Source organism: Bos grunniens, chromosome 3 (genome assembly GCF_055505025.1).
Source record: "Bos grunniens cultivar Pamir isolate PY7600 chromosome 3, Bosgru_T2T1.0, whole genome shotgun sequence".
In the NCBI taxonomy this organism is placed as follows: Eukaryota; Metazoa; Chordata; class Mammalia; order Artiodactyla; family Bovidae; genus Bos; species Bos grunniens.
In genome coordinates this window covers 75,837,864-75,865,641 of record NC_141167.1, presented here as the reverse complement: position 1 = coordinate 75,865,641, position 27,778 = coordinate 75,837,864, and the positions used below count along the sequence as shown (strand labels likewise).

Below are 27,778 nucleotides of genomic sequence, written 5' to 3'. Positions count from 1 at the left end.
TGAAGTTATTGATATTTCTCCCAGCAATCTTGATTTCAGCTTGTGCTTCATCCAGCCTGGCATTTCACATGATGTACTCTGCATATAAGTTAAATAAGCAGGGTGACAGTGTACAACTTTGACGTACTCCTTTCCTGATTTGGAACCAGTCTGTTGTTCCAGGTCCAGTTCTAACTGTTGCTTCTTGACCTGCATACAGATTTCTCAGGAGGCAGATCAGGTGGTCTGGTATTCCCATGTCTTGAAGAATTTTCCACAGTTTGTTGTGATCCACACAGTTAAAGGATTTGGTGTAGTTAATAAAGCAGAAGTACATGTTTTTCTGGAATTCTCTTGCTTTTTCAGTGACCCAATGGATGTTAGCAATTTGATCTCTTGTTCCTCTGCCTTTTCGAAATCCAGCTTGAACATCTGGAAGTTCTTGGTTCACGTACTGTTGAAGCCTGGCTTTGAGAATTTTGAGCATCACTTTACTAGCGTGTGAGATGAGTGCAATTTAGCGGTAGTTTGAGCATTCTTTGTCATTGCCTTTCTTTGGGATTGGAATGAAAACTGACCGTTTTCAGTCCTATGGCCACTGCTGAGTTTTCCAGATTTCCTATTCAGTGTACTTTTACGTAATTTTTTTTAACAACTGATTATCAATTTATTAAAAAGTTTAATTTAGACATCGGCAATGGTGACTTCCACCTTGACTCCTGGTCAATACTGAAGGAAGTGATCTTCTTGACAGTTTCAGAAGGGCTGTGCAGGTCAATGAATCACTTGTGGATCTTCATTTGGAATGGAGCCCAAGTCTTAGAACCTTCACCACAGGAGTTTTCCTTGTAGTTATTCTCAAAGTCTTGGTAGGCATCCAAACTTGTCCTTTCACTATGAGATTCTTTTCCTTTGCGCCTCTGATCAGGTCAGCACACACCTTCTCCAGAGACTTCACGTTGCGGCCGGTGAGGGTGATCCTAATCTGGTGAATGGCCACGCTGGCTCCATGGGAGTCTTGCCAGTGTCTTTAAAGGCCGTGGCTGCAGTGCAGCTTCCTGACTGGCTTGTTCCTCCACGAGAGCGAACAGCAGTGAGTCAGGAGCAGGAGTGGGCCTCAGGGAGCTTGGAGCAGTGGCGACAACGTCCTCCTCAAAGAGCAATTTTTTTTTTTTTACTGTTTCAATATACTTTTATTAGCAGTTATTACATCAAAAATCACATTTACAGGATCTGAAGGACTGTCTTAAAAATTCTAAAGTATATGTAATTAGATATATATAATTACACTCATAGCAATCTATTGAGTATATGTAATTAGGTATATTGAGTGCAGCACTTTCACAGCCTCATCTTTTTGGATTTGAAATAGCTCAACTGGAATTCCATCACCTCCTCTAGCTTTGCTCATAATGATGCCTCCTAAGGCCCATTTGACTTCAGACTCCAGAACATCTGGCTCTAGTTGAGTGATCACAGCATCATAGTTACCTGCGTCATTAAGGTCTTTTTGTATAGTTCTTCTGTGTATCCTTGTGACCTCTTCTTATTATCTTCTGCTTCTGTTAGGTGCATACCATTTCTGTCCTTTATTGTGCCCATCTTTGCATGAAATGTTCCCTTGGTATCTCTAGTTTTCCTGAAGAGATCTCTAGTATTTCCCATTCTATTGTTTTGGGGCCTAGAACCTTACAATAGTGAGAGAAATTCTTTGGTATTATTGTTCTCCAGTTTGTAGGTTGTCCCCCTGGTGGGTATGGGATTTTATTTTAACTTGATTGTGCTCCTTGTATCATTTCATTGTGGCTTCTTCTTTGTTTTTGTATGTGGAGTATCTTTTTTTGATAGGTTCCAAGGTCCTCCTGTAGGTGTTTCTTCAGCAACTAGTTGTGATTTTGGTGTTCTCACAGGAGAATAGGAGTGCACTTCCTTGTACTCCACCATTTTGGTTGTATGAATTAGCCCAGTTCTGAATTTCTATTAATAAGATTCTTAGTGATATATGAGTGGTGCAAGTTAGATCTGAGAGTGACTAACTAAAAGTGATGACTAGGATATTCATTGATTCCTCCCTATTTATTCATCTTATTTAATTTTACAAGCTAAAAGGTCATTTATCTCTTGTGCAGTATTTTAGAAATCTGTATTTCCTGATGAATATGTATATTCTAGAAGCACAAGATGAACTGATATTTTAAGAAGTTAAAAAAATTAGTAAACAAAAATAATTAAGGATGACAAAGTATTATATGATGATTTTCTTATGCTTTTTAAACAGTGATGCTGGATTAAGTGTTTCCCCATGTTCATGTTGTAATTCCAGTAAATTACAAACTCCTTACCATAGTTTAACAAGATTCTTTATGATCTGAGCCCTGTCCACCTCCCATGTTGTAACCTCTACCGTTAAGCACAATATCAAACTTAAAAGAACACTTTCTTTTACTTGGAGTTAGTCAAGTTCATAGGAGAAGGCAATGGCAACCCACTCCAGTACTCTTGCCTGGAAAAATTCCATGGATGGAGGAGCCTGGTAGGCTGCAATCCATGGGGTCGCAAAGAGTCGGACACGACTGAGCGACTTCCCTTTCCCTTTTCACTTTCATGCACTGGAGAAGGAAATGGCAACCCACTCCAGTGTTTTTGCCTGGAGAATCCCAGGGATGGGGGAGCGTGGTGGGCTGCCGTCTGTGGGGTCGCACAGAGTCGGACACGACTGAAGTGACTTAGCAGCAGCAGTCAAGTTCATAGCCATCTCAGAATTTTTGCAATTCCTTTTTCCTGTATCATGACCTTAGAAATTAGGCTATCCCTGGCTATTCTGTTTTTTCTAGGTCCACATTTCCCTCGCTATCACATTACCATTGTGTCTTTCCCTAAAGCGTTTAACAGTATATGAGGCTAACAGTATTAAGTGTTGACATTTGAAGTATGTAATTTACCATATTTTAAATAGATATTTTGAGTATATATTTATTTAATTTTGCTCTGTATTAAAATGTAATTTTTACAAAGCCAGAGAGCTAGAACATATAGGATAAACTCTAAAAATATTATCAATTTATTTCTAATAAATCTATCCCAATAAAATACATATAAATGATGTATGTATGCAAATGCTATGAAGTGTCTGTTTCAGAGTATTGCTCACTCAGTAGTGGACATTTGACTTTTGAAGGAGAGAAATGTGGATATAATTTAATCTAATTAATAAACTAAGCAAGGTAAGCCTGATTATATGCTATTGTAAGTGTTTAAAAAATCAAGTTTCCACTTCCCACTTAGCTGAGGAAATAAAAATTCTCATGCAGCAGATGTATTGTTCACTGGGGATTGTCAGAAATTTCCATGAGTAATGAATTTGGGGAAGAGAATGGAATTATTCAAATCCACCGTGTAATGGCACATGAGTGTCACTTTTTACTTTGTTTTGTTGTCTTAAAATTGTATTTAGTTTATATGTAATCAGCTTGTGCTGAGGAAAATTATGATACAACTCTACAGAATTGTATATACTGAATATACTGAAGGAAAACATATTACTTACTATGAGGGAAAACAGCTTCTGCCACTAAGTCTGTAAGTTCTAGTGGGTCAAAGTATCATTTTAGTTCCTAAGAGCATCTAGATCAGCCTGTTTGAGAGGGAGTTATTGCTATAGTAAGAAGCTCTAAAGCAATATTTTGTTGATTATGTTCAAAATTGGTTAAATGCATAGAACAGGTTGTCCAGTTTTGAGCCCCACTGCTAAGAAGGAAAGTTGAGAACTGAAGTGGATTCCTGAGATAAGCACGTGTATAAATTGAGAGTTGAAAACAAATCAGAATGATGAAACAAGGCTAAGGAATTGGATTGTTCAAACTTGAGACTGTAAGAGTAGGGAGTTAATAACAGTCTTTGAGCATGAAGGGTTCTTACAAAAGAAAGATGACTAACTGTTTTCCATCTTAGTGAGTGCAGAACAAGAGGATAGAGTTTAACAAATATTTATTGAACATTTCCATTGAGGACAGAACAAGAGGATGGGAACTATAAGGGCTTCAGATTAGAACTAAAGAATATCCTAAGAGTGAAGATTTTAATTCCTTGAGAGGTTGTGAGTTTTGTTTTTTTTGGGAAATCTTTTAAACAATATAGATTTTTTCTTTATAACTACCAATAGTAGTTTCAATTCATCAAACACTGCATTTTCAAAGACCTCTCCATTTCAGTGGTTTCAGCACCAGTCTGTCAATGAATATTAACAGAATATTGGGCAGATCTTTGTAGAACTAGTAACATATAAACTACTTAAGACAGTACTAACCACCATCATGATAATTATGATAATAATAATTCCGTAAAATCAGTAAAAGGTGTTAATGGTATCATTTAGTGGAGAATTACACCAAGTAATTTCCTATATGAATTGTAGGATATGTATAAGTGTATGTATGTAATATATGTGTATGTAATATGTGTATAATGCTTAAGTGAAGAATTAAGATAATTTGACAATTTAAATATATAGATGTCTTCTAATAGAAATAAATAATAGTGAGAGAGGAAATCATTTGAGTTGCAGTATAATAAATGTCCATTTGAGAATTAAGCTCTAAGTAATTTTTTCATTTTTTGCAATTTTAACATCATCACTGACAATTTTATTATACTTGTTATTCTATTATTTTAGTTCAGTTCAGCTCAGTTGTGTCTGACTCTGCGACCACATGAACTGCAGCATGCCAGGCCTCCCTGTCCATCACCAACTCCCAGAGTTCACCCAAACTCATGTCCATTGAGCTGCCCTCTTATGCCCTTTTCCTGCGCCTACCGTCTTACTAGGGTTTCTCTTACCTTGGACATTGGGTATCTCTTCACGGCTGCTCCAGCACAGCGCAGCTGCTGCTCCTGACCGTGGACGTGGGGTATTTCCTCTAGGCTGCTGCTCCTGACCTTGGAAGTGGGGTATCTCCTCTCTCCTCTCTGTTGCTCCTGTGCCATGCAGCTGCCTAATAGCAGCCAATACTTAATTATTCTAACAAGGATGACATGAGCTACTGGCAAGCTACTCAGTTTATCAAGTTTAAATATTAAATATGCTTAATAGAAATATTAGTCCCTCAGACTAATATTTAGTTACTCAGTTATTTCTGACTCTTTGTGACCCCACGGACTGTAGCCCACCAGGCTTCTCTGTCCCTGGAGATTCCCCAGGCAAGAATACTGGAGTGGATTGCCATGCCCTTCTCCAGGGGATCTTCCCAACCCAGGGATCAAACCCAGGTCTCCCTCATTGCAGGCAGATTCTTTACTATCTGAGCCACCAGGGAAGCCTGCAATAAGAGAAATATTACTTTATAATAATTTAAATAATACATTATATTATGTATTACTAATAGTCATTAAAAATGAAATTAAGATATGCTTATCATCTTCCCCAGTTTTTAAGAACTGTATCAATAATGTAGTGCTTATCAAAGGAGCTACTGCATAGTAGAGAAGGTCTGGCCCTTTAGCCCAGGAAAAATATCTATGAAGTCTTTCTTTTGTTTAATTTTAATATTATGCAAATCTAAAATTCTACATATAATGTGATTTTTATTCATTCATTGAGTGCCTGTTATGGTGAGGTACTGTTTAATGCCCTGTGAACATAGCAGAGAACAAAATATAGGAAAATTCTTTCTCTTGTGGAAATTACATTCTAGCTTTAATAAAAGTAACAGCAAAGAAATAAAAAGTAAAATATATAGTATGTCAGGTTGCTCTAAGATTTGTTCATTTTGACATTAAAATATTTGAATTGCTTATTCCAAGGAACTATATATATATATATATATTTTTTTTTTTTCCCAGCTATTCCTTTTGGGTAACCAGTAGAATGCTGTTTCAGTGATCCTATCAGTGTTGGGAAGTTAGTGTAATTAAGAAGTACTTATATCACACATTAATTTCAGCAGTGTGGTTATTATTCTTTTTTAACCTTCTCAGCATTGGCAATTTCACACAGTTATGTAGGGGAGAGATGCCATCACTTTCTTTTCTTCATTTCTTGCTAGGTACATCCAGATAATCACTAATAAGAGAGATCCAGAATCAAGTCAAAGAGCCTTGCAGTGCAATATTTTCAGACTGTGCTGATGGAAATTTTGATAAGTGTATTTTCTGATGACAAGTTAAGCCACTTGTGGCTTGTGATGAGATGAAAGGGATAAAAGGGTCACTAATCTTTTGGTCCATCTTCTCTTGTCTCTGTGATAATCTCATAAAAGGACTGATTCAGGGAAATGTGATGATTGATAATGCCATTAATTTGAAAACTGATACTGTAATTTTCATCACATGTAAATTATCTGAGCCTTGCAATCTACATAATCAACACTCTTCATTCAGTTTTCAAATTTCATTTTCATTGCAGTACTTTGGTTATGTACCATAAATATATATTGTTTTCCTTATAATTTTTTAAATGAATCATGCCCAAACTTGTAAAAATGTTTAAATAAGCCAAATTTGCAACTCCATGTTAGAGTGAGCAGTGACTTCAAGTGGATTTACCTTATTTCAGTTTTTAACCTCTGATAGGGCAGCATTTTTTCTTCATGAAGAAAAATTCTTGAACCAACACTTGTCTCACCAGAGAAAGCCAGCTATACACACTCTTATCTATTTCATTAAAATTTATCAAAAAATATGCTATTGCTCCTTCAAACTTTTAAATAACTAAAGCTATTAATAACTGTTTTACTGCTTAAGCCAGTTAAAAAAAATGCAAATTTTTGGAGACGAAGTATAAATTGAGAATGAGGCTATAACTCCTGGAGCATTCAAAGTGGCATAGCCCAGATGCATATGAATCTTTTTACCTTTCATGGATTTGGCAACATTGTACACACAACTCCATTTATTTTTTCTAATTAATACAATATTTTAAAATAATAATAAAAAAATAAAAGGAGAAAATTCAAATAGTCAACTGAAATTTTCTTAACTATTTTATCTTTAATGTTTGGAAAATGAACACATCATCATAAATAAAAGGGTGAAGTGGTAAACATGGAAAAATAAGGAAATTAGTGATGTTCATGCTTTCATTCAAGAAAAATACAGTATTTGGTTAATCTCTATTCTCAACTAGTTATTCAGATGTTATTTGAATATGTAAATGTTATGGTTTAAACATAAATAACAAGCCTATTGCAGTGTTGGGCTTCAAAAATTTACCCATTTCATCAGACAAGTGGGGAGGGATTCTCTTTTCTTTGTTATGAATTTTTCTAAATACTTTACAATTATCAATGTTTATGATTGTTTCCTATGTTATTTCTTTAATGCTATAAAATTTTCCCTAAAAATCCATTTTAGCTTAAAATCTTATAGATTTTGTCATTATTTTTAATATACTTTAAAAGCAACAAATAACAGAATGATTGTGTGGAAAAATGTATCCTAAACAAGCCAAAGATAAGCAATTATCTGGGTATATGTTTATAACATAAGCAATTAAGAAAAACATCAAAGGATGTGAATAGGTAATATCTACAAAAGAAAATATAAACACATGAAAAGATGCTCAAACTCATTAAGTGTCAGGTAAATGTGAAATGATTTCCAGTCTTAGTTGGCAAACATATATGAGATTAATAATATCCAGCATTAACAAAGTTTTAGGTAACTAAACACTTTTATATACTGCCAGTGAGTTGTGAATTGGTACAAACTTTTGGTGAAAAATCTAGTTATGTATATTAAAGTGCAAATAAGTCCTAACATTTCCATTATGAAGACATTTATCCCACAACAAGAATAATTATCATCATCACTCTTTTACAGTGGTATATATTTGTAGCAATAAGATGCTAGAATAAAACTGCATTTCTCTCATTAATAAAATTATTAAAATTATGAAAATTTGATGTAGTTTTTGGAATTTTAGAAACATGTTTATTGATCTGGTAGGAGATCTACATATTCATGTTATGTGAAAAAAAAAAATTGCTGACTTTTTAAAAAAGTGGCCTCCGTTGAGAAATACTCTCCACACACACACACACAAACTACAGCATCAAGTATATGTTTCTGTGAGTATGAAAAACTCTATAGAAAGATAGTAATTGTGCTTAAAATGGCTAGTACAGAGAATTACAATAGATGTTAGTGCAGGGATGGAGATTATTAATTTTTATATAAGTATTTAAAAATTTTATAAGAAGCATATATTACTTTTTCAATTGAACATCTAATTATTAATAACATTTGAAAGTAAAGAAATATTAAGATACAAATTCACTTATGCACCACATGTTTTTTTTATGCTAGGAGTCAGACACGACTGAGCAACTTCACTTTCACTTTTCACTTTCATGCATTGGAGAAGGAAATGGCAACCCACTCCAGTGTTCTTGCCTGGAGGATCCCAGGGACAGGGGAGCCTGGTGGGCTGCCGTCTATGGGGTCTCACAGAGTCGGACACGACTGAAGGGACTTAGCAGCATACTGAGAAAGGACTGAGGCATGATATTTGTTGTTGTTCATTAGCTCAGTCGTGTCGAACTCTTTCCGAGTCCATGGACTACCCTACATCAGGCTTCTCTGTCCTTCATTATTGCCAGGAGTTTGCTCAAACTCATGTCCATTGAGTTGACGATGACACCCAACCATCGTCTGTCGCCCCCTTCTCTTCCTGCCCTCCTCCTTTTCTCTATCTCAATAATGTGTATTACTAAATATTTTTAAGGAATATGTTAATGTATTTTGTGAGAAAGAATTTTGTCTGTTGGTTGGTTTTATTGATGAAGAAAAAAGCCTGGTATCTAAAGTTATAAATTTACTTTTTAGGAAATTGAATCATGCGAATCTGCTGAAATCACTGGTTCAAGCTCCTACATTCTTTGGGCTAGCAGTGGTCCTGTTAATCTGATGTGGCTGCAGGGTTTATAAATTTAAATTCAGTAATAATACTCAATCCCCATTATTTACCAATTACTTAACATTTTTTTTTGCATTCTGAGATTTCAGGGAAAGGACATAGTATTGAATAAAATGGAAAATGTGACACTATTGGTTCTAGTGACTGGCAGAATTTCCAAACATTTTCCCAAGATATCATTCATATAATTTATGTTCCAGGAAAAGATATCCCTTTTTCAGTAGTCTTTGAATACTCACAACTTTCAGCCGCATGCCTTTAACTACTATTACATCCAGTCATTTTGGTAAGTTATAGCATTGACGTATTCAGAGAATTTTAATTTTTATGTTTCTAATTCTGAAATGCTTGATATGGTGAGAAATGCACTAAAACTACTCTCTGGTATTAGCTATTAATTAAGTGTAATGATAACTATCTAAGACTTTGGTTTCTATTATGATTACTAGCTAGGCTTATATCAAAACTTCACCTTTTAGTCCCATTTGTTTTATAAAAAAATTAAAACACATGTAATTTATAATTACTGGAAGAAAAGGAGAGAATTTATTTTTCATTTTATACCTTCTGAAATGAAGGTTATATTTTTTACAAAAAAATAGAAAAATCATTTATTAACAGATGGTAGAAACTTGATACATATTTGAGATACACAATTACTGTCTTTCATATGTCTCTGGTGTTGAAATAAAAAAGGATATATGTCTTAGAATTTCAATTCCACTCTATACCTCTATGTGCCTGTCACCTGCTGTGTTAGAATTTTAACTAATCGGTATTTAAAAAAAAAAAAAAAAACTGTTATCAAATTCAAGTGCTTAGTTCCTGAGGATGGAATGTTCATGAGCACTGAATTTATGCTTTCCATATTGATCTACTTATTACTGATACTTAAAATTTTAGGACTGGTAATCACTTATTTTCTGGGGAATATAAATTATTTAATCAGTTCCAAACTTTTGAAATAATTGTCTGATATTTTAGAAACCAGAAACAAAGATTATAATAGGAATTTAGACTATAATATATTGCTGCAAGGATAATTATTAAGGGAAAACACAGCTGACATTTTCTGATTTATGCACACAATCAGAGATGGAGTCCAAGGACTGTGACATAATTATCTTCATGCTAACAATTTTTGTAAATCTCTTGACAGAATTTTAGCTAATTTTAAAATGCCTTCTGAAGATTAGCACTTAAAATTGTTGGGGAAAATAGCACAATTTATTAGCAAGGGTATAATTGTAAACCTTCTAAATACTCATTGTGAATATCATTTAGACAGTAACTCCTGCTTTAGCAGCTGGTATATAAGACACCAGTTTATGGAGTCTTGAAACAACAGAGAGTGGAATCTAATTAAAGAGGATTACATGCCAATGAAAAATTATTAAAAACAGACTAATAGACAATTGTTCTGAATTTAAAAGTCTCTGCCAACTTCTCTTTTTGATACAAATTTATGTAAGTAACTGTCAAGTAAAAGCCTTTATTTCTTCAAAACCAAAAGGATGTTAGAACGTTTTATCTTTGTGACTTAAAAATGATTGCTTTTCTGAATTTTAACTTAATGCAAGAACTTAAATGATTCTATTAATCTTTCTTACATATTTAAGATGCACATGTGCTTTTAAGGATACATGATTAGAAATACTGTCTTAGGGTCTTTTGTTTGTTTGATATCTATCTAGCACCAGCATTTTGTGTTCATAGAGAAATCTTAGCTATATATTTTTATAAGCAAAACTCAGTTTATCAATTTAGGTACTGTTTATGGAGACTTATGTAGAATTGTATTGAATATTTTTTTTGTAATGTTCATTTAAAATTTTTGATGCACTGAAGATTGTTCAGTTCTAGCACTTCCATCTACTGAATTTCTCCTTCCTGTTTAAATTGACTTATTTTGCTCTGACCTTAGGGGTTTTATTCCAAACAAGAGAATTGAGATAGTTTAAAATGATACATAGGCAGATTTTAATTATTTGTTAATAGAATTTTAAAGTAACTGGTCCTTGTCAGCACTGGAGAAAAGAGTATGTTTACATCTCTTGAGTTTACCTGATGTCTAACTTTACATTTTGAATTCTCCATATGGTACTGTTATAATACATCATGCATTGCCTTACACAACCATATGGTCTGTAGATTTTTATAGACATCTATAGATTTTGACCAAATTAAACATATTAAAGACTAAATGCTAAATACTGAGAATCATGTGTTTTCTATGTAATTAATTAGTGCATGAATAAGCATATTAGCTTCAGTAAATGAGAACATTATTTACAATTCTTTAAAGTAGATGTTATTTCTAAAAATAATCCTCCATGTGAAAAGCTTAACTATCTAAAATTGTCTTTGAGATGTAGACAGTCACCACTGATGCCAGAGTAGTAACAATGGAATTAATCCACTCCCCCGGTGCTATCAACCCTGACCTCAGAGTTTTCCTCATCTACCCAGATACACCTATTTTATTGTGTTCATAGACAGATCACTCACTGCTTCAGAGATAAACTTCACAAGGAGAAGGGATTATTTAATTTTAAAGCCTCCAGATTACATCAAATGTTTAATTTTGAATCCGATTATTATTGTATACCCCTAAAGGAAATGACAACCCACTCCAGTATTCTTGCCTGGAGAATCCCATGGACAGAGGAACCTGGCAGGCTCCAGTCCATGGTGTTGCGGCAGTCGGACACAGCTTAGTGACTAAATCATAAACCATTATTGTATATGGGCTTCCCTTTGGCTCAGTGGTAAAGAATCCGCCTGCCAATGCAGGAGACACAAGAGATGAGAGTTTGATTCCTGTGTTGGGAAGATTCCCTGGAGTAGGAAATGGCAACCTACTCTAGAATTTTTGCTTTGAAAATTCCATGGACAGAGGAGCCTGGTAGGCTACAGTCCATGGGATCAAGAAGAGTTAGACACTACTGAGCATGCTTGCACACACAGTATCCTGCATAGAACAACTGTGTGTCCGTGCCTTTCTAATGGTGGTACTTACTGTAGTGGAGGCATACCAATGTTAGTAAAACTGTTAGTGTATTTTCAAGCTTCAACATGACAAAGGTTAAATAGCTGTTCGATCATGTGGTTGATGGTTGTTTTAATGCAGAGACCTTAGGCTATCCTCTTCGATAACAAATCAGTCAGTATATGAAGTGCTTGGTACTCTGAACTTACTAGTATATGAAATGCTGGGTACTATGAATTTATTAGTATTAAGAAAATGAATTTATTTTTGTCATTTGGTAGAAATACTTTTTATTAAAATTAACTCATAAATATGTAACACTTACAGAACTTTGGGACATTTCTGATCTTCTCGGAATTAGGTTTTTCCTGTTGGCTTCATGTAGCATATCAGGGTTCAAAATATCCTCCAGAAGCGTATTTGAAGGTATACAAAGTTCTGTCATTCATTTGAAGATCACAGCAAGAAACTGCCAAAAAGGAGCTAATTCATGGTGAGCCGTGGTCTGCATGCACTCCAGTACTAAAGACGTTTTTTAATATGAGTGCACACACTTAGGTTTAGGAGACAAATATGGTAATCATAGCTTCTACTCCTCTGTAGCATTCTGTCTTCCACTGTATCACTGAAGACAGGAAGGTCAGTTTGGCCAAGGAGTTTTTGCCATTCATCAAAAAAAAAAAAATTATATAGCCATGCTATTTAGTAAGTATCATAAGTCTGAACTGGCTGAGAGTGCTGGAAATGAACTAGGATTGAAGTAGTGTTTTGAGAAAATGATACAAATGTAGATTATAATTTATAATTCAACTTTTCCCCCATTTATCTTATTCTTAGCAGACAGATTCTATAAACACCATCAGTTTCTGGTACTTTCAGTTTTTTTCCTCATCTTTTTTTTTTTGCTTTCTCATCCACCCCCCCCAATACTATAGCAAGTTATTATGCACCTAATTAGAAGTCCTTGTTTTCTTACTATAGTGACTTGCAAAAAGTTTTCTTTTTGATTTATGTTTTGGTACCACACAGAGCATTTTGTTGTGACTTAGGAGCATGTATATTAAAAAGTTATCTTACAGAATTCCAAGATTCATCTGGCAGATGCAGACTTGTTTGGGTTAACTCTACTTAAATGTCCGTTAGTACAATCATAGGATAAGATACGTTGCAAAGCTCAACAAGGGCAGTGTCTATTCAAGTCAAATAACATCACTGGTATGATCTCTTTGTGGAATGCAAGAATGCTCTGTGCCATCTGTTTTGAAATAAATAATACTTCTTAAAGTCTGATTTCTTTTCATTAGAATCTGTGCTCACTAACAAACACTGATTTTTATATGCCATTCCATATTGAATTTCCTGAGAGTTAAATTTCACTCCTCATGTTATCATAATAGTCTCATTCAAGTAACAGTTTCATGTAATAAATGAGTGCATTTGCACTCTAATTTTGTATCTCTGTTTCTATTAACTTGGCTAATGTGAGATAGAATAAGAAAGGCAAACTCATTGTCAGGACTGACAAAAAATTAACAGTTAGTTTGCCAAGACTGAATAACCAAATTTGGACCATGATGTATTTGTACAGTGGAAAGTCTCTTGGAGGAAAGATAGCTACCTGCCTTCACTGACATCATTTAGCACTTTTTTTTATTTTATTTTATTTTTAAACTTTACAATATTGTATTAGTTTTGCCAAATATAGAAATGAATCCGCCACAGGTATACCTGTGTTCCCCATCCTGAACCCTCCTCCCTCCTCCCTCCCCATACCCTCCCTCTGGGTCATCCCAGTGCACCAGCCCCAAGCATCCAGTATCGTGCATCAAACCTGGACTGGTGACTCGTTTCATACATGATATTATATATGTTTCAATGCCATTCTCCCAAATCTCCCCACCCTCTCCCTCTCCCACAGAGTCCATGAGACTGATCTATACATTGGTGTCTCTTTTGCTGTCTCGTACACAGGGTTATTGTTACCATCTTTCTAAATTCCATATATATGCGTTAGTATACTGTATTTGTGTTTTTCTTTCTGGCTTACTTCACTCTGTATAATAGGTTCCAGTTTCATCTATCTCATTAGAACTGATTCAAATGTATTCTTTTTAATGGCTGAGTAATACTCCATTGTGTATATGTACCACAGCTTTCTTATCCATTCATCTGCTGATGGGCATCTAGGTTGCTTCTATGTCCTGGCTATTATAAACAGTGCTGCGATGAACATTGGGGTACACGTGTCTCTTTCCCTTCTGGTTTCCTCAGTGTGTATGCCCAGCAGTGGGATTGCTGGATCATAAGGCAGTTCTATTTCCAGTTTTTTAAGGAATCTCCACACTGTTCTCCATAGTGGCTGTACTAGTTTGCATTCCCACCAACAGTGTAAGAGAGTTCCCTTTTTCCACACCCTCTCCAGCACTTATTGCTTGTAGACTTATGGATCGCAGCCATTCTGACTGGCGTGAAATGGTACCTCATAGTCGTTTTGATTTGCATTTCTCTGATAATGAGTGATGTTGAGCATCTTTTCATGTGTTTGTTAGCCATCTGTATGTCTTCTTTGGAGAAATGTCTATTTAGTTCTTTGGCCCATTTTTTGATTGGGTCATTTATTTTTCTGGAGTTGAGCTGTAGGAGTTGCTTGTATATTTTTGAGATTAGTTGTTTGTCAGTTGTTTCATTTACTATTATTTTCTCCCATTCTGAAGGCTGCCTTTTCACCTTGCTAATAGTTTCCTTTGTTGTGCAGAAGCTTTTAAGGTTAATTAGGTCCCATTTGTTTATTTTTGCTTTTATTTCCAATATTCTGGGAGGTGGGTCATAGAGGATCCTGCTGTGATGTATGTCGGAGAGTGTTTTGCCTATGTTCTCCTCTAGGAGTTTTATAGTTTCTGGTCTTACGTTGAGATCTTTAATCCATTTTGAGTTTATTTTTGTGTATGATGTTAGAAAGTGTTCTAGTTTCATTCTTTTACAAGTGGTTGACCAGTTTTCCCAGCACCACTTGTTAAAAAGATTGTCTTTTCTCCATTGTATATTCTTGCCTCCTTTGTCAAAGATAAGGTGTCCATATGTGTGTGGATTTATCTCTGGGCTTTCTATTTTGTTTCATTGATCAATATTTCTGTCTTTGTGCCAGTACCATACTGTCTTGATAACTGTGGCTTTGTAATAGAGTCTGTAGTCAGGTAGGTTGATTCCTCCAGTTCCATTCTTCTTTCTCAAGATAGCTTTGGCTATTCGAGGCTTTTTGTATTTCCATACAAATTGTGAAATTATTTGTTCTAGCTCTGTGAAGAATACCGTTGGTAGCTTGATAGGCATTGCATTGAATCTATAAATTGCTTTGGGTAGTATACTCATTTTCACTATACTAGTGTCTGATTCCAGAGAAGGAAATGGCACCCCACTCCAGTACTCTTGCCTGGAAAATCCCATGGACGGAGGAGCCTGGTAGGCTGCAGTCCATGGAGTCGCTAAGAGTCGGAGACGACTCAGCGACTTCACTTTCACTTTTCACTTTCATGCATTGGAGAAGAAAATGGCAACCCACTCCAGTGTTCTTACCTGGAGAATCCCAGGGACGGGGGAGCCTGATGGGCTGCTGTCTATGGGGTTGCACAGAGTCGGACATGACTGAAGCGACTTAGCAGCAGCAGTGTCTGATTCATGTATGTGAAAGTTCCTAGACCATCCACTCAACAAGCCTTTAATGGTTAACTACTATGTGGAAATACAGTAGTAAATAAATTAATAAAACATGCCTCTTGCCTTCATAACTACAGTAAATATTTATAAATAAAAAATAATCACTTGCCTTTATGAATACAGTCTTTTAAAAATACTGTAACATGTAATATAATATTAGGTATAATAAATGCCATGAAGAAGAATAGAAGGTAGGGAAAGGGGCATAGAAAGTGGAGAGAGATTCAGTTTTAGGGACAATGGTTAGGAAAGATGTTTCTAAAGAAGTGCCATTTAAACAGAGACCTGAATGAGATGAAAGTGTAAACTCTGTGAATATTTGGCAGGACATATCAGACAGAGGGAACAGCATGTGCAAAGGACCCAAGGAGACAGTGTGCTTTTGTCTAGAAGGAACAGCAGGGTGGCACTGTGACTGGAGCAAACTGACTGGCAAATGATATAGCCTGGTAGCAAATGAGATGGGTCCTATCATACAGAACTTGAAGGTGAGCAAACATCCCTGGTTGAAATGACAGATTGCAGAATTTCAACTGCTGTTTGAAAGCTTTCCTCTGATCACAATTAAGTGAATAAGTAAATAACAGTGGCTTCCAGAAGCAAATATTAAGGTCTGTATAGCAATTTGAGACTGAGCAACTTCACTTTCAATTTTCACTTTCATGCATTGGACAAGGAAATGGCAACCCACTCCAGTGTTCTTGCCTGGAGAATCCCAGGGACGGCGGAGCCTGGTGGGCTGCTGTCTATGGGGTTGCACAGAGTTGGACATGACTGAAGTGACTTAGCAACTTAGCAGCAGCAATTTGAGATTGGCAATGCCTGGCACATGGTACTCCACAATATTTGTTGAAATAATGATGCTCTTTGTCATTTGGTTATCCTGTAAACCATGTGAGATTCATTCAAAATGTAACCATACGTTATGTAAAGAACTGTGTGGTAATTTGAATAAGAAATTAAGATTAAAAAGTAAAGACTCAATCTTGAATTTTGTTGACTTCCTTTAGATACAGAAATTGATGCTTAGCATGTAGGATTTGCAGAACTGTTTTTCTTTTAACTTTTGCTTTCTTTGGGAAAGTACTAAAATATTACTTAATTCTTACCATGGATAAGAGTTAAAATCTTAAATGTGGCGAAAACACATTGTGATTAAGTGTATGAGCCTGGAAATGAGATTTAGTCTGTCCATTTAAAAATGTATAGCACTATTTGAACAGTACTTTCTTGTTTATCTTTTCACATACATAATCTCATTTAATTTATCCTCACAACACTTTTAATTATTTATCATTACTTTTATCACTGTCATTAATATCTTTGTTTCATGAGGGAATATTTGCAGATTGAGATGTTAAACATTTTCCTAAGAACATATAAACAGTGTAGTTGCGAAGCTGAAACTTAAAAACAGATTTCCTGTTTCCACAGCTCCTCCATCTCATACTATATTATATTCCATTTCATTGTTACTCATATGAAATTCTCCTCGACAGGCCCCAATTGTAAGCTGGCCACCGTTAGTGAAATGACATTAGCTAAATATGATTATGTCTTAATGTTCACTGAAAGGATTAGACTAGTTAAGATGTACCAAAGGGAAAAGCAATTATCTATTGAAATATGAATCTCTTGATTAGAACTGGAAATCATATATTGGTATTAGAATATTCATCTGGAATTTTAAAAATCTGAATATAGTTATTACTTTTTTACTTCTCCTGTAAAGAACTTCAGTGAGGTTAGTTTTGAGGCTTTTTGATGAGTGCCAAGATTTAAAGCAACATTTTACTGGAAGAGTAAGCTCATCTAATTGACTCATTTTTTTGTAGAAACTTAGACCATAGGAATTTCTAACTACATGAAAAACATAGGCACTGGTATTACCTTTTCCCTATTTACCTTACTGCCTAAAGAAAATAATTAAATTAATCAATGTTAAATTGCCTTAGAGTTGTAGTGGTATAACTTAGAGCATGCTGTTTTACTTGTTCAGATTTTGAAATATAAATTTATAATTGCCTGCATAAAACTTGTGGCCTTATGATAATATTCCCCTGTGAGTCCTTCAAAATATGGTGTCCTGCTGGCTTCCAGTCATCTGAGATTTGTAATGATTGCAGTAATATGTGATTAATGTATGGCAAGGATTCTTCCACTGGATGTGGGACATACTTGCCTGGTAACAGTTTCCTTATTGGATTGATACTGTGTTTTTTTAAATGAAGAGGTTTTTGTTTTTGTTTTTTAAAAAGCCTTTGTATCCTCAGTGACCAGTGACTATTACACATCTGGCATGTATTAGAATATAAAAAACTTTGAATGAGTGAATAACTTGCTTTTATTATTAGCTTGGGAACAAGATTGACTTTTGCATCATATTTTTTATTAATAATTTGAATGCTTGAACTGAGCATTATTATCAAACAATAGAAACTTGCCAGCTATTGGACCCCTTGCTTCTCAGTTTACTTGGACAACATAGTAGCTTTCATTTTTAAGTCATCTAAGTCCATTGCTTAGATTGGACTGCAAGGAGATCCAACCAGTCATCCTAAAGGAGATCAGTCCTGGGTGTTCACTGGAAAGACTGATATTGAAGCTGAAACTTCAATACTTTGGCCACCTGAAGCAAAGAGCTGACTCATTTGAAAAGATCTGATGCTGGGAAAGATTGAGGGCAGGAGAAGGGGATGACAGAGAATGAGATGGTTGGATGGCATCACCGACTTAATGGACATGGGTTTGGGTGGACTCCGGAGTTGGTGATGGACAGGAAGGCATGGTGTGCTGCAGTTTATGGGGTTGCAAAGAGTCGGACACGACTGAGCAACTGAACTGAACTGAACTGAAGTCCATTGCAAAATCATTCTTCCTGATGTTAAAATTTGGTGCACATAGACATAGGACCAAAGATGGGCTTCAGGAGATCCATTGGTTATTGAAATTGTATATATAGCATATTGTGCTGGTTGCTATAAGTTATAAGTTGCTTCAGTCGTGTTGGACTCTTTGCAACCCTATGAACAGTAGCCTGCCAGGCTCCTCTGTCCATGTTCTCCAGGCAAGAATACTGGAGTGAGTTGCCATATCTCCCTACAGGGGAACTTCCTGACCCAGGGATTGAACCCATTTCTCTTACATCTTCTGCATTGACTGCTTTGTGAATATTTAAGTTTTTAAGGGACTTCCCTGGTGGCTCAGTGGTAAAGAGTCCGCCTGCCAATGCAGGAGACTTGGCTTCAATCCCTGGGTCAGGAAAGAGCCCCTGGAAAAGGAAATGGCAACCCGCTCCAGTATTCTTGCCTGGGAAATCACATGGATAGAGGAGCTTGGCAGGCTACAGTCTCATGGGGTTGCAAAAGAGTCAGACATGACTTAGTGACTAAACAGCAACCATTTTTTAGGAGAAAAGGATCTTGATTTTTTCATTATATTCTCATAGGGATCTTATGATCAAAAAGTTAAAAGTCTTGTTTTCCCATAAAGACTGTATTTATTTTGCTTTATTACTTATTAGTATCACTTGGACAACATGAGAAGTACACCCTTTTCTACCTCACTCCATAGCATCTGATCCGTTAGTATTATGGTGGGGCTCAGAGATACTCTTCCTCTTCCTCCTCTTTATTTTTTTCCTTCGCTTCCTCTGTTTTTTGAAAACCTTCTATTTGTTCAGTGTACTAAGTGATTTACATACATTACCTCATCTAATTAGGCTGACAGCTCTAGAAGGTTCAAGTATATTTTGCTCAGGATAAACTAAGTGCCCTGCCTAAGGACATATAACCAGTAGACAGTGATGCCAAGGTCTGCAGTTAGGGCCAAGTCTACTACCTTTTCCTCTTGCCCCTCCTTAGCCCTCTTAATCCGGAAAAGTTTGAATTGCTTCAGAGATATGTTTAGAAGTCATGAACCTAGACATCTCTACTCTAGGAGAATTAATTCCTCTCCTTTCAGTACATTATCATTGGATTGTGATCAATATGAGGGTCTTTTCTTATTCAACTTTATATCCCTGATGCTTAGTATGATGCCTAAAAAAATAGTAGATTTTCAAATTTCTTTTTTTTAAATTGAAATTTAATTAATTTCAGCTTTTGTTATTTAGTAAGTATGACACTAAAGTTCTAGTAGCTGTGCCATTAACTCTCTGTGACCTTAACAATATACAACTGTTTCCTCATTTATTAAAATTAGTTAACTAATTAAAAAAATTTAGGTTAATATATACATTTTAGATCCAATTTATTTAGTTCTGGTTATTGTGATTATTTCATAAAGGAAATGTAGTCCTTATAAAAACTAAATTATATGGTAATACCATCAATTATTTTATTTAATAATGTAATTTGCTAACTTTTTTGCTTCTTTTCTGTCCTATCCAGCATGTGATTTAGTAGATATTTGGTTGAATTTATTATTGCTTGGTTTAGTTTAAGTAAAGATAATTCAATGATCTTGTTTACATTTGTCAGCATTGAGAGGTATTCTTGTATATTACTTTGCCCCAAGGTTGCTGTTGATATTCTGCTCATTTGTTTTGTTATATTTTATACAATCCTTAAAACAGATGAGATATAAAACACTGTAAAATTTATCACAATTGAAACTTTAGACCTTCTCTCAACCCGTGGGGATTCATTTGGCAGGAGGCCACCAGAACCAGTTCTTTTTGATGCTTAGTTTCTAGTTTCCACTTTAATTGCTGCCAAAATCTGAGCACTTGGGAATTTAATTGCTCATTATATTTGTCACAGTGGTGTCACAGACCCAAATACAGACTGTTGCATGCACAATATTTATGGATATTAATTTGGTCTAAACGTGTATATTGGATTCCTCTTTTTTTCCTACATTATAAAGTATAGCACATCTAGAAAGAAGTCAGTCAGTATTGTGTATGGACTTATCGCCCCGCTTAACTAGTAAACTGTTATCTATCCTGTGCAGCATCTAAATTTAACAATGGAAAACTAGAGGAGGACCTATTCAGAACTTTATTATATTCACTTTATTCAGTTTACTCTTTTGAAGCAGTCTGAGGGATTTGAGTCTAGCTTTGAGGATAGACTCCCTGGGTTCAAATCCCTGTTTTATCACTTACTAGCTATATGACCTTAGGCAAGTTATCTTAATTTCCCTATACCTTTTCCCTCATTTGTAAAGTATACAGCTCAATGATTTTTGTGCAGATTAAAAGGGTAAAGTTCCTAGAAAAGTGTATAACACAGAGCAAGCCCTTCATGTTAGCTATTTTACTATAATACATCTTTATATGCCAAAAAACTGTAACATTTACCCTGGTTGATGGTATGGATTTCCAGTTTCCTACTAATTAAGTAGAGATAACCTTTGCCTACTGTAGCAAATGGGATGTCTGGTCAGCACTAAATTCAATACTTTCATGTCCTTCCATTTTTCCTGTGTTCCCACTTACTTGCCCAATGGTGTTTAGGCTAATAGGCCTGTTTTTTTGTCCCAATGTTTTATTACTAATCACTGGTTTTTCTTGTTCTTGTACTTTCTAATCTGAAGAATAGTTTGTTCATTTTCTCTGTGTGTCCTCTTTTCCTTTTAATATACTTTTGCCTTTCCCTTCCTTATTTCCTACAAAATTGATGGTCCATCCTGCCTCTGCTGTGATGGTTGCAGCTTTCTTATGCAATTGTCTTGGTCAAAGGAAATTATGAGGTCCTTGAAAAATAGGAAATATCAGTCATCAACCATGGGAAAGGTACTGTTTCAAAGTTTTTACATCCTGGGAAGTCCCTTATGCCTGAAATTGTGTTCTGGGGTAAGTGAAGTCGCTCAGTCGTGTCTGACTCTTTGTGACCCCATAGACTGTAGCCTACCAGGCTCCTCTGTCCATGGGATTTTCCAGGCAATAATACTGGAGTGGATTGCCATTTCCTTTTCCAGGGGATCTTCCCAACCCAGGGCTTGAACCCGGGTCTCCCATATTGTAGACAGATGCTTTACTGTCTGAGTCTACACTTATATATAAAATTCCCTTGAAACAGGACGGAAGCGGGCAGGGTACAACATTTAAAAGAATGACATAGCCATGCTACTAAGTCGCTTCAGTTGTGTCCGACTCTGCGCGACCACATAGACGGCAGCCCATCAGGCTCCCCTGTCCCTGGGATTCTCAAGGCAAGAACACTGGAGTGGGTTGCCATTTCCTTCTCCAATGCATGAAAGTGAAGAGTGAAAGTGAAGTCACTCAGTTGTGTCCGACTCTTAGCGACCCCATGGACTGCAGCCCAGCAGGCTCCTCAGTCCATGGGATTTTCCAGGCAAGAGTACTGGAGTGGGGTGCCATTGCCTTCTCCGGACATAGCCATAGGACATGACAAAAACTGGTTAAAGCCAACTAGGTTCGAGATGGTGGAGATTTGGCTTCCAGTGTAGCTTGAGCCTCATTATATGCTCATTGTAATACATTCGCATGCTAAATGACACATCTGTCAATGCCATGACTGTTCTGAGACCAGCCAAAAAAGGTCAGAAAGTGGGCAGAGGCTCAGTTCTGGCAAATCCCTGCCCTTTCTTCAAAGTGGTTGGAATAATCCTCCCACTCATTAGCTAATGAAATTATTAAGCCTATAAGAACTAACCATGCTATATTTGGGGGGCCTCTCGCCTTCTGAGATTGCCCACACTGTCTGTGGAGTGTATTTTTCTCTAAATAAATCTGCTTCTTACCTATCACATTGTCTTTCACTGAATTCTTTCAGCAATGAGATATTAAGAACCTGAGTTTTATTAAATCTTGAGACCAAGTGTGTGATCTCATTTAAAAGACTATGGGGTTTAAGTCCTGATCTGAGTTACAGGATTTTATCCTGGAGTAAACAACATATTATTTGTTACTTAAAAATAAGTTTGTGATTTTTCTCAGGTACATACTTGTGTTCACTGGGCTGAGACTAGATTTTGATAGGAGGATGTTGGCTCCATTTTACTTACAGTTATCCCTAATTTTATGAAAATGTTACTGATAGTGGACATGATAGTGAATGTTTTTACCCCTCATCTAATGGCTCTGATACTTAATTTACTTATGGAGAGGATGAATATATAAAGATGTTAGTTTCTTGAGATATTAACTTGATTCTGGAAAAAGACTGACATTTGTTTAAATTAGATTTAACCCTTGTATCTCTTCTTTTGTACTTTCATATGTTGTTCTTGAAAACAAAAACAAAAACAAAAAACAAACCTTAGATTTGATTTCCTCAGGACTTAGAGGTACTTTTGGTGAAAGAAACAACTAGACTGTTTAAATGTTTACAGCATTCATTTGTTTCCTCTTTTTTTTTTTTTTTTCTATTGGGCACAATAAGCTTTGGACAGACTCAGGGACTGTGAAACAGTGCATTCTTTGCATTTCTGGTATTTGTCACTCACTTTGGGTTCTCATTGCACTTCATGGCAAAATATGTCATTTTAGCCACTTCCAGATAAAATCATTAAATTTGAGGCTTCTCATCATTAAAGTGAAGAAATACCTTCAGATGCTGTGGAACACTTTCTCTCTCAGTCAACTCTGAGTTCTTTGGCTGTCCTCAATTCCTGGAGCCACAGTGAGCTCAGTGGTGCTACTTTAGGCTTTTGTGTCCAATTTTCTCTCTCTGTCTTCAGCAGAGTGTTATCTCCTATCTCTGTGGCTGGAAAAACTAAACAGTCAAGTACTTTTTCCACTGTATTGTTTATGCTAGGAATAGGCCTTTAAGATCTCAAAATCTAGTGATTTTATTAATTTCTTTTAAAATGTCCTTCATAAACTTGTTTCTCTGCAGCAGTGGTGGCCAAAATAAAGTTTAAAATTACAGTGAAGGTTGCAAAGAGGAGGAAGGTGATGAGGGATGTCAGGTGCAAAAGAAAAACAGACAAAACAGTATTTTTTCTTCATGCTCTCAACTTACCACATAGAAAGGAGACAAAGACTTTTTTTTGTACTAACATCTAGACTCATTGGAGATTCTGAAGCCATCTATATAATTTTTAAAAATATAAATCTGAAAAAGTAAAATTTCCGCAAGAATTCTGTTTTTGAATAGTTGTCTATACATAGATCTTACTGTGAATTGACCTTTTCCAAAAATTGATCAGATTAACATTTACTGTTTGGGAATGACTTATAAATTATGAGAAATGATAAGAGCTTATTTTTTATTTTTATTTTTGACATTTTATTGTACAGTTTTTCCCAAGGGACTGAGAAATGGATATTGAGGTGGCAAGAGATTTTTGTGAACTATGTCTGTGTTTGCTTTTGATTCTAAGCTGCTGTGTCACATGGTTGTAGCAGGCTGCCTTAAAATATTTGTTATCTATGACTTGTTTTGCCCTGGACGTTATTGCTCTGGTCTAGGGAGTTACTTTAAACGGCTATATTGAAATCTTAAAATTCTCTCTTAATTACAGTAGTGAGACTTTCTAGCTTTTCCACTAGATTTAATGAGTAAATCTCAGATGTCCTATAAATAGCGTGTCTTAAAGACGGTAACCTAACTGAAGACAATTATTTTTAAATAAAAGGATTCAGATATAATTTTACTTGATTTCATTAATCCCTGTTGGTGAAATCAAAGTTTCTAAGATAGTCTTGAAAACCAACCATGCAAAACAAAAATACCTTGTTAAAGTACAGATTTATTTCTGTTAAATGACTCCATTTAGCAAACATATTTGTATGTATGTGTGTGTGTTTATGTATATACATATCCAAAGTAGGTGGTTTATTAAAAATATGCCCATAACAATTAAATAGAAGTGTCTATTTCCACATCTGATTTATAAGCCACCTGTGGGGAAGCAACGGATGCAGTTTTCCATATTGAGTTGGTAAAGTTTGATTGAAAGAGATTATGAAACCTTTTTCAATTTAAGATTTAAATGTGAGACTCTTAGCAGTGATTCATTTAAATTGATGGCGTTGGGATTATGGAAAACCTAGCAAAAAATAAGTATAATCATATGACCACCAAGAAAACATACATTGCTTTCCATCAGTGGTTGAACTGGGAAACAACAAGAATGAGATTTAGAATCAGTCATCCTGAGTTTGAGTATTAACTTTACCATAGTCATACATTTTGAATATATTTAACATGAAAACAGTTTGAGTTGGATGGGAAATTATTTGGAATGAATAATCCAAGTTAATGAATATTTATGTTTTTCTTAATACTTTTAAGCTTGTATTTCATTTTCATCCATCTATTCCTGTTTTATGTTTGTAATAGCATTAGAAAGAAACAAATCAAACCGAAAAGGAATTAGCTAAATAAGTAATAGCACATGGATGCAGTGGAATATTATGCAACTCTAAAAGTTGTATCATGAAGTCTGTTTAGAATCATGAATAGATACTGCTACTGCTAAGTCGCTTCAGTTGTGTCCAACTCTGTGCGACCCCAGAGACGGCAGCCCACCAGGCTCCCCCGTCCCTGGGATTCTCCAGGCAAGAACACGGGAGTGGGTTGCCATTTCCTTCTCCAATGCAGGAAAGTAAAAAGTGAAAGTGAAGTCGCTCAGTCATGTCCAGCTCTTAGCAACCCCATGGACTGCAGCCTACCAGGCTCGTCCGTCCATGGGATTTCCCAGGCAAGAGTACTAGAGTGGGGTGCCATTGCCTTCTCCGTGAATAGATACTAGTTATCTGTTATTAAGTCTGAATATATGAAACTTCAAAAAGTACACTGCAAATATTATATCACTAGTAATTATGTTTGGGTCTTTTTATGCATTCACTTAAGTAGCATTCAAGTGGTATTATTTGAGTAGCAGTTGTACACAGTAGGTTAAATATAGAAAATATATGTAACTGATTTTATTACATGACTTTATTTTCTTTTACTGCTTTGTGTACATCCTTATACCTCTTTTGTGAGTGCAAGATTTAAAAAATAAAACTTATTGGAAGCTTTTTTTTGGACAATTTGAAATAGTAGAACTTTCGTGAACTCATTGGCAAATAGAGGAGGCAGAAATCTTATTTTGTCAAGGTCATATTTAATATAAAAAACAAATGTTGGAAAAGTATATTTCTGTCTTAAATTTCTTTTGTTGCTATCTATTATTTTGTTGCATTCTATTTTACAAAGCACATTCAATATAGAATATACAAATACTTCAAAAACTTTAAAAAAATCTCTTGATTTTTTTTATCTTGAAGTAAAAAAAATGTAAACATATAACAAAAACCTTGGGAAATATTGAAAACTATAAGTAAAAAAGATGTCCTTTTTTATTTAACATTTTGAGATAATCTGAGTTATTCTTGCATTGCTAGTCTTTTTTGGCTTTGCTTGTTTGTTGTCCATAATTGTGATTGTGTCATACAACATGTTCAATTCAATAGTGTCTTTTTAAAAAAGGTACTCAATATCACACATTGACTATGTCCACCTAAACAGCATTTATAATTAATGCATAATATCCTTTAAATTTAAAGTGCTCTATTTAACCATTTTTTCATTATTGAAAATTTAGAATCCTCCCCAATATTTCACTGTCATAAAAATCCTGCGTTGACCACACCTATAAATGTAAAACTCCTTAAAAATATTATTGTTCCCATAGAATATTTGAAATGGCACTATAATCTGTACAGTTTGAACTCTACATGCCCTCTTGCTTTTCTGCCCTGATATCCAGTATTAGGCAAAAGACTGGAAAAGTCTGGTTTCTAATTTAGAGACCTAGACTATATATTTTATCTCAGAAGTACTGGGAGTGTTCTTCAAAGCCAAGCTAATTCAATAATTATGTTATTTATCTTTGCAATTATAGTCAAATAAGTGTCATTCTTTAAGACTATCACTGTATAGAGAAAAAGTCTGTAATTTAGTTAGGGAGGTATCAAAAGTTTATCAGGGTAAGTTACAGAAATTTGATCTTTATTACAGAATTTTAGTAAATAATAAAATGTTATTTCACTATTATTAGCTGATAGCTAACATTTACTATGTCAGATACTTTGAACTTCTTATCTGCCTTTTTTTTAAAACAGTAGTGATAATCCTGTTGCATTGTGATTCCTTCACCAGAATTCAAACTATCTTTTAAAAGTGTCTTATTGCAGTATCACATTTGGAAAAGTAAACAGATCCTAGGTATTCAGGTCCATGAATTTTCACAAAATGAAGTGCCCTAGAAGACTCTTCTGCCTCTTGTAGTCACTATACACTGCTTTCCAACTGATTAGTCTTGCCTATTTTTAAAATAACAGCTTTACTGATGTATGCACATACCATAAGGTTCACTCTTAAAGTGTATATAAATGGGTGGTTTTTAGTATATTCAAAGTGTTGCTCACTGATTGTCACTGATATCAGAACTTTCACGTCGCCAAAAAGAAACCTCGTTACCATTAGCAGAAATTCCTTCCCTCTCAGCAGCCACTGGCAACCACTAATCTCCTTTCTGTCTCTATGGATATTCCTGTACTGACATTTTATATAAATGAATTGATGCAATGTGGCCTTTTATGTCTGGCCTTTTCACTTAGCATAATGTTATTAAAGGTCATCATGTACCAGAACTTTACATCTGAATAGAAATATCATTATATTGGCATACCATATTTTTTATCCATTTATCATTCTATTGACTTGCAGTTTTTTACTTTTTGTCTTCTGTTGTGAGTAATGCTAGCATGAACATTTGTGTGTATGTGTGTGTGTGTGTGTGTGTGTATGGATATATGTCTTGATTATTGTAGATTTATAGTGATTTTTGAAATTAGAAAGTATTAGTCCTTCAACTTTGCTCTTCTGTTTTTAGGAAGATTTTATCTATTCTATGTTCTTAATATTCTGATAGGAATTTTAGGATCAGCTTATTAAAGTCTGCAAAAAAAAAGTCAGCAGGGATTTTGATAGGAATTGCTAGGATTTGATAGGAGTGATTTAGGGGGTAGTACACCTTAACAATAGTAAGTCTTCTACTCCATGAACATAGGATGTCTTTCCATTGATTTTGGCCTTTAATTTTTTCATGATGTTTGTACTCAGTACCCAAGTCTTAGGCTTTTTTGTTGTTGTTGTTAAACATTCAGAAATATTTTATTCTTTTTATGTTCTTATAAATGGAATTATTTTCTTATTTTTGGAATATTCACTATAGCTTTGTTTATTTTTGAACTTCATGTAAGTGGAATAATTTTCCTG

At 35.2% G+C, this 27,778-nt stretch overlaps 1 protein-coding gene and 1 pseudogene across 1 annotated transcript in view; one reads left to right on the top strand and one right to left on the bottom strand.

The window, feature by feature from the left end:
* DPYD (dihydropyrimidine dehydrogenase) overlaps positions 1 to 27,778 on the top strand; it is a 927,694-nt gene that overhangs the window by 82,277 nt on the left and 817,639 nt on the right. The gene's annotated exons all lie outside the window — the stretch shown is intronic.
* Positions 664 to 26,980, bottom strand: LOC147375866 (small ribosomal subunit protein uS10 pseudogene; annotated as a pseudogene).